The sequence below is a fragment of the Mesocricetus auratus genome, unplaced genomic scaffold (assembly GCF_017639785.1).
Source record: "Mesocricetus auratus isolate SY011 unplaced genomic scaffold, BCM_Maur_2.0 contig_8548_pilon_obj, whole genome shotgun sequence".
In the NCBI taxonomy this organism is placed as follows: Eukaryota; Metazoa; Chordata; class Mammalia; order Rodentia; family Cricetidae; genus Mesocricetus; species Mesocricetus auratus.
The window spans coordinates 16359-25317 of NW_024433072.1; the positions used below are offsets into that span (position 1 = coordinate 16359).

At 41.3% G+C, this 8959-nt stretch overlaps 1 pseudogene; it reads right to left on the reverse strand.

Moving 5' to 3' along the window:
• Nucleotides 1–6161: 6161 nt before the first annotated feature.
• LOC101843809 lies at nucleotides 6162–6796 on the reverse strand (annotated as a pseudogene).
• Between the last annotated feature and the right edge of the window lie 2163 nt (nucleotides 6797–8959).

Consider the following 8959-nt stretch of genomic DNA (forward strand, 5'->3'; position numbering starts at 1 on the left):
CATTACAGTTCCATTTAAACTTGATCAGACTATATTGAGATATAGAAAACACAAAGTTTAGTGACACATGGTTAGAAAGTTAGTGACCACCTTCACTCTGTGGACTCAGTGTCAGATCTTGCATGGAGTTGGAATTGTAAACTGAATTAAACCCTTTTCTACAAAGTTGCTTATGGACATATTATTTCATTCCATCAGTAAGGAAGTTAGTTATATGTGGGTTAACCTTCTGATGATCATTACAGTCATGACATTCCATGAAATATGTTAAACCCTGGAATATGAAGATGGTCCAGGTGGTATTGGCTTTGTGAGAACTGACCAAGGAAAGCTAGTGCTGCAGGCTCAAAACTAGATAAGACCTCCAAGGAATAGCGCTGATTGTCACACTTAAGAGGAACTCAGCAGGCAGAGCTTGAGAGCAACAGAAGCCTATGCAGGCAGGACTGGGAGTACAGAGAGACACCAAGAGTACTGGATGCATGCAGAACACACTAGGAAATGTAAAACAGGTGTCATGGAGCTTCATCTGGGAATGTGGGAATGGCAAAATCAGGTGAGATTAGGTGGACATCACCAGGCAAACTTGGAGCATGATGGAAGCATTTCTGTAGAGGCCTTGAACTGGACAGATGGTTGAGAGAAGTTTGGTTGCAAGGGGATGCTGCAGGGGAAGAAAGTGTGTGAGCTACTGGACAGGAACTGAGCATGGGCATGTGGGGATTGTTTTGGTAGATGAGATGACTTTGGGGAATACAAGGCAAACCTGTTTTGTGTTCTGCACTTCTGCATATAGACTGCTATACCTGGGAGTGTGGGGATAACACTGCCAGCAGATGTGCTGTAGACACTGATAATTCAAATCAGTGTAGGACTCCTGTTTCTCGTGTTTATGTTAGGGAATGTGGAGATGGTATATAAAAGTCTGGCTCTCAAGGAAGTACCAAGAATAGCTCATATAGGAACATCCACAGCAATGGGGTCTCATATTAATAATATTCAGTGAGTTTTTGGTGATTGCCAGCAGGTACACAAGAGTACAACTGGGTGAATAATGGCACAGTGAAGCTTGTTTACTCAGGAACTGTGCAAAAAAAGGCCACTGAGAGAATTGCATGACTAAAATTAATTCCAAGGCTATGGGGCTGATGCTGGAGTACAAGGTCCTTTGAAACTCAAAGGCAAAGCTATTATGGGATTTGTGTGTCATGAGCCAGACCTTTACACAAGGGAGTATGAGGGTGAAACTGGAAGGAGAGATTCACAGATGAATCATCAGGCAAGTCTAATGTGTGATCTGTTCATTCCAATGTAGCTCTTGGATTTTGTATATAGCACAAGTGTGCTAGGTTTTAGGATGTATCATTTGGGGAAATTATTGCAGCAGCTATATGATCTAAGCTTGGGAAAGTTAATTTCATGGGAGTGGTGCAGATCAAGACCAAACTTCAATATATGCATAGAGATATAGGACTTAGTCTATGACAATTTTACATGTGTGCATGTATCTGGAATAAGTACCAGGCAAAGGTGTTGCTAGAACTGCATGTCAGGATGTAGGCATAGGAATGAGTAGATAATTCTGATAGGCAAGATTCCATGGCCAGGTACATATCAACAATGTCCTGGGAGAATGGGCATGGAAAATGTTGGCATTGATTTCCTGGGGAATTTACCAGTAAAGTGCACAGGAGCTACATCACCAAAGTTAGCCATGGAAGTGTGGTAAAGTCCCTGGAAGCTGAGGTTCAGGAGAGTTCAAAGGTCAAGTTCAGTGCATGAACTATAATTTTAGTGCAAGACAATAGAGTGTGAAGTTAGCGCAAGCAGGCTTGGTCACAGTAGGGAAATCAGATGCAATACATGAGTGACAGCAATTAGGCCTATCAGTGAAGGGGTTACACTGGCAAGCAAAGTTTAAAGCTTGATGACAAGGAAAAAGAGGTGACAACCTGGACATCCAGAGCTAGGCCTGGTAGTGAGGAGACTACAAAAGTGGGCTTGACTCTGGAATTTTCAAAATGGAATTCTATCAGATACTGTCTGATCTCTGCAGGGCCTGTGATAAGGATATGGGCCTGGAGGGCTAGGTTCAGACATCCTCAAAAAGTATACACTATGACTGACCTGCACACATTTCTCTACACCTCTTAGCATGGAAGCTACAAAAGAAAAAATTCAGAAAAGGAGCTGTTTGACTGGAGTTAGGCATGGAAGGGTGAAATTGCACTGGTAAACAAACATCTGTGGGTCTCATCATGCAAAGCTGGTAAATGATATGTCCACCAGACACAGGCCAAGATGAATAATAATGAAAGAGGCAAGCACGTGTTTGGTGGAAATAAACTGAAAATATGGACATGAGCTGTACAATGGATCCTAGACCTGAGAATGTGTGTGTGGTGTCAGCAGAAGTGATTCAAGGAAGATATACAGGACAACATGGTGAGCAGTCTGCATTCTGAATTAGGCTGGCGAGCAGCGATGGCACAACTAGGTTTAGTTCAAGAGCAATTCACCAAAGATAGCCAGTGGGTGATCTGTGTGACAAAATCTAGGCAGGCAGAATAGGGGTAGCTCTAGTAGGAAGGGTTCTGTGGAACTCACCCTACAAAGACTCTGTATGAGCTATATATCTCATGCTATTATGTTTAAAGTGGATATGCCTCTATGGCCAGAGAGTCTGGGAAACAGAAACTTCATTTAGTGGCTGATCGAAGAAGAGGCAGACTCCCTTGGTTAAGTACTGAGCTGAACTCAAGAAAGCCAGTAACAGAGAGGGAGGACTGATGATCAAAGGGATTAATACTGGGCTGGTTTAACCCCCAGAAACAGCTGACTAGACAAAGGTTAACTCTTGAAACCCAGGCATCAGCCTGGGAATCCAGCATGGGACTGATCAATACCCCCTGAATTTGGGTGTCAGTGAGGAGGCCTAGGGAATCTATTGAGCCTTTTGCAGCAGATCAGTACCCATCCCAAGTATACACACGGACTTTGGACTCCCATAGAACAATGTGAGGTGCACTCTCACCCTGAACTCTTGGGGAAGGGTCTAGGCCCTGCCCTATATGAAATGACAGACTATGGACACCCCCATGGAGGGCCTCACCCTCCCTGGGGGAATGAGGGGATAACGGGGGGGGGGGAGTTGGGGGGAGGGCACGGGAGGAGGGGAGGGAATGGGAGAAGGACCTGGAACTGACTTGTGAAGCAACCTCGTTTCTTATCTAAATTTAAACTGGAAAATAAAAAAAAATAAAGTGGATATGTGTGGGAACACCAGACCTTGAGCAGAGACCCACTTCCCCTTCTGCCTGGGAGTTGGCAGCTGTAAGACAATGTTTACTAAAGACATGTTTACTAAAAACAATACAATGCCTGGGGGCATTAAGTTCCTGGAAAAGGCCTGCCCGCAGAAACCACCCTGAGCTCGACCTTGTCCAGAGACTAACTGCCTCTTCTGCCACGCCCAGATCAGTTTCTGGGGTCGGAGCAGAACCAGCCAGGGTAGAGGAGAGAGCAGAAGCTTCTCTGGTGGGAGCCTTTCTTAGGAAGTTTTCTTGAACCTTTTTGGGGCCTGCTTAAAGTTTTCTTTACATCGTTGAACGAGTCTCTGTGTTGTCAATCCCCGACACCCTCCGCACGTTCTCGGACACAGGCCGCGCAGCAGACGCGACAATTGGAGGTCCCACCGAGATCGTGAAAGCAAGCTAAGTGGACGGGGTTGTCCCTTTTGCCAGCTAGGGACAGATGGAGGAAAATAGGAAAAGAAACAATGGGAAATAGTCCCTGGAAGTTTAAATTACAGTATCACGTAAAAAAGTTGCTTGAAGAACAGGGGACTACAACCATGGCAGGCTTTTTAAAATGGATTGAACGAGGGAGCCCATGGTTCATTACTGGGGAAGGCTTAAATGTCCCAGATTGGGAGGATGTTTGCTATGATATTCAGAGAGCCGGGTGTTGGTGGCATACGCCTTTAATCCCAACACTCGGGAGGCATAGATAGGAAGGAATGAGGCCATCCTGGTCTATAGAGCAAGTTCCAGGACAGCCTCCAAAAGGATAGAGAGAAACCCAGTCTCAAAAAAAAAAGAAAAAGAAAAAGAAAAAAAAAAAAGAAAAACTGATCTGGCGTGGCAGAAGGGGCGGTTAGTCTTTGGACAAGGTCGAGGTCAGGGTGGTTTCTGTGGGCAGGCCTTTTCCAGGAACTTAATGCCCCCAGGCATTGTATTGTTTTTAGTAAACATGTCTTTAGTAAACATTGTCTTACAGCTGCCAACTCCCAGGCAGAAGGGGAAGTGGGTCTCTGCTCAAGGTCTGGTGTTCCCACAGATATGCCAAATGTGGGCTTAATACTGGGGGAGGGGTGCTCACAAGAGAAAGCTGGAGCAGAAACTTACCAGACTATTACTGAAGGAACTTTGTTCAGCAATCAAGGAAGGAAACTAGGGCAAGAATGCATATAGAGGCCATGGAGAAATTTTGTTCACTTACTTGTTCACTAAGGCTAATTCAGCATACATGGCTTTACAACCCAGGATGATGTATACAAGTTGGCATCACCCACAGTGCACTAGGCGTGCCAAGAACAATCAAAAATTCTCTACAGTCTTTCCTACAGGTCAATTTCAAGATGGCATGTTCTCAATAAGTTTTCCCTCTTCTCAGATGACTCTAGACATGGTCAGTCCAACAACAGGAAAAATAAAACACATCCAGGCAGATATCAAGTTGGATAAAGGACATGAAAGCAAAGTTCCTCATGATACTAAATTTGCAGAAAGGAAAGACCCAGTATTGTAGGGTAGTAGAATTTTGAATGACACATTGAGATATTGTGTGTCATAGCTAAATATCCTGCAAAGGGATCCAGAAAGGCCTCTGCATGAATAGATGGCTTATTTATAGCAAGCACTGACAGAAGGACAAGACTCCTTAAGCCTTTTGAAGTCATACTGAATGTCTGAAATTACTAGATCAGAGGCACAGAGCTTCTGTATTCAGGGTTTAACTTCACAGGTTTAGGTCTTTTTCTGTCACCTCTTCCCTTGGTCTGCCCCTTTACTCATTTTCAAATTGATATTGTTTACTCTGTATCCTTTATGCTAGAAGTATCAGTTGATTTATGATCTATTACATTCTCACAGTTGAAAAACTGTGCTAAGTCTCAAAAGAAACTTTGGACTACTGAGCAATCTTGTGACTGCTAAGAACTATGTATACACTATGGACACCCCCATGGAGGGCCTCACCCTCCCTGGAGAAATGAGAGGATAACGGGGGGGGAGGGCACGGGAGGAAGGGAGGGAAAGGGAGAGGGATCTGGAACTGACTTGTGAAGCAACCTTGATTCTTATCTAAATTTAAACTGGAAAATAAAATTTAAAAAAAAAGAACTATGTATAATTAAATACATGACATAAATTTAGTTTTCACTGTTTAATAATCTTAATTCTATGGGAACAGAGGATTAAAAGTAGCATGTTTCATGCTAGTGGAACTGGTCAGTAGTAATTATGTTTGTCATCAGAATGTGAGTTTGATTTCTTTGATTTAGAAACAAAAACACAAAAAGCAAAGTCAGATAAACTGTTACCTGATCTCTATACCACTTTAGATCAGAGCTCACTGGAAATATCTGGCCATTTGCAAATTTCACAAACACAATGGTTTGTCTAGTATACAACATAGACTTCCTACTCCATGAAATAGCACACAGTGTCTGCAGAGCCAAAACTATGAAGTCCAACCATGGATTCAATTCAGAGACTTACCTCATCACACAAAGAATGTGTTTGCTTTTGTATATTGAGGTATCGGCTTCCTTATAAAATGCTTTCACCCGGTAATAATTGTGTGTTGTTGCTGTTGTTGTTTTGCAAAATGCATTTCGTGAATACTTTTGCCTGATATGGTTGGGGAGCAATATCTGAATACATGATCCTGACCTTCAGACTTAGGATGTGAAAACATTTAAAGAATGGAACACCTTAGACAGATAGAGGAGCAAGAAATTTAGGCAAACCCAAAGAACCCTGTTGATGACTTATTTAGAATGAGTTGATGACTACATGAGTTTTGTGTATGAATAGGAAATTTCTTCAAGGAAACTTCTGACAGATGTTGCAAATGAAGGAGCCCACACATCAGTCCTGTTAATTCGCCAATATGCCAGCATGCTGGACCTTCACCTGATTCTGTATTTTCAAAGAGCTTATTTCAGAGAGAAACATGATCACTCCAAAGAGTGACATGGTGGCTGTCAGGACCCCTAATGGGAAGATGGCTATAAGCTGTTTGCTTATCATGGCTTCCTTTTGAACAGGAAAGTCAAGAGAGGTTTGGCCATGAAGATCTACCATGTAGTTCTAGCTCACAGAAACAAATATGAAGAGGCTACTAACACACAAAACTAAGGAAGGGACCTCGTAGCAATATATCTGCATTTCAATAAATGGGTCTCTCATGCAGCTGATCTTAATGGCCATCACACTGAACACTAGAACTACAGGCTTCATCAAAATGGGCCATATTATCAGATTCTGTGCATACTGAAATTCAGATGAAATAGTCCAGGTGGAATCAATAGGGGTGTGCACCAGCATCTTGACTACAGTCCCTGAGACATTAAATTCTTGAGGGTAATGAGCATCCCATAGACCAAAGGACACGAACTGCACAATGTTGTCAATGAATTCCCACAAGTGCCAGTATTGGTGTTCAAAATGACTATTTTAAACACCAACACTGATAGGCTGCTAAGGAGGCCAGTCAGCTTGAAGATGTACTTCTACCCATTGGAAAATCTGAAGATGAGATTGAATAAACATATAGTAAATCCAGGAACACAAGGGAGGATAGGAAATCAGAATAAGTCATGGTTTACACAGCATACATAGTTATATTTAAGTAGTCTATCTATGTATTAGTATCACTAACTGGGGGATCCAGCCTTTAAACAGCACCATGGTTTGCAAAAATATCCACAAAAGAGATTAGGGCTATATTTTTCTATCTGGGGAATAAATAAGAAAACATAGGCGTTCTGTGCTTTACTGTATTTCTCTTTTCCTTCATCGTGAAAAAGCCCTCTCTGAAAATCACTCTTGCTCCTCTACATAACTCTACACAGTTTCCTAATTAACTCTACATCACTTCCCCTTGCTCTACCCAGCAGCTTCTCTCTAACTCTGCACAGCCTCTACATCTCTGGCTCTATACCTTTCTTCCCACCTCCTTCTTCATAACTCTACTCAGCCTCTCTTTGATCCAAAGCTCTAGGCAATTATATGTTACATTTTAGTGTCCAACCCATTCTAATAACCCAAGATAAATCACATAGTTTCTCTTAGGCTAAGGAGGTCACATTGATCAGCCAGTGAGTATAGTAACACCTGGCCATGCATATCGAATAAATGGTTAGGATACTCAGACTGAAAGTAAACAGTTGGCTGAAGCTTGGTCCTGTAACATAAAGTGAGGCTGGGATTACCTGAAAAAAGACAATTACTGTAGAAGATTATGCTACCAAATTTGCTTCTTAGCCTGAATTTCAATCAGCAATAAACAACACCTGGGAAAATGACCTCATGTTTTTGTCTCTAGGGGCAACCAGATGTTCATCTCCAGGGGGCAGTCAGATTGCTTTGAATATGTTCTGAAGTCTAAATTAGCTGTCTTTGTGACTGAGAATGCTATTCCCTTCCTATGTGAGTCTGAATAATGAAAGATGTCCTAGTGTTATTTCTATTCATCAGGATTATACATTTAAGCTGAAATCATCTTCCTGTTAATCCATAGCTATCTGTGCACCCAATAGATGGAATTTTGCATGAGATAAACACAAGAGGTGGGGAACACCCATAGCAGTTGGTAGGGAAGGAATGCACTTCTTAGGGAAGAAAAAAGTGGCACATGAGACAAATAACAGACAGGATCAACTGTTTCCACAGCCAGTAATCCTATAGATTTTGCCTAGTGGGGCTTCCCAACATAGAGTCATTAATCTGGTGGGTCAACCTGTTAAATACTAGTTGTCACCAAGTTGTATGCCCCAATGTCCCTCTGCATATTAGGGTTCACCATACTACAGAAAATAGTATAGGAAGGCCTAAACCCCTTGATTATAACAAAAGATCCCTCTATAAGAGGAATGTTTAGCAATTTCACTGTATTTCTCAAAAACTGCATTGTGTGAACTAGGAACTTTAATGCTTGGAATTAGTAGTGAAATATCATTGCAATATGCTTATTTTAGTTTTATGTGCATTATACAAATATAATAAATAACTTAAGTGAGTTATAGGCAAACAATTTCTAAATTATGGTCGTCAACTACTACATGACTATTGCTCAATAATATGTGCTAAATTAAGAAGCAAATTGAAAATGATACATATGTCATTCTCAATCATGTCTAAACTCCATATATGAATCTTTTATATATGTGTGCATGTACACATGCATATACACATAAATGTACACACACACGCACACACACACACACACACACACACACAGATGGGAACACAAAAGATACCCCTCAAAAGAGTTGAACCTAGCATTTTAGAGTGCCTTTTTTATTTGTGCAATTTTCTGAAATGTGTAGTTTTTTAAAAAAATCTTTACATATTTTATAATTAAACCCACGGTGAGCATAGCTTTCAAAATATGTACTTATGTGATCTATGTATATAGATCAGTGGCATAATGTTTGGTGAACATGTTGGAGATCATGATTCTATTCCAGTGTGCCAAAAATAAAATTCTTTGTGTAAAACTCAAGGATTCATGGACATTACTATCATTGATCCAGAAGTTACTGAGATGTCAATTTTCTGATAAAATACTTCATATGATTATTGTATGTAAAGTATCCTGACTATGTATGTGAACAACTATGTTCTTTATCACAAAGTTAAGACTCTACATTTACTATGTGCAATAGCATATT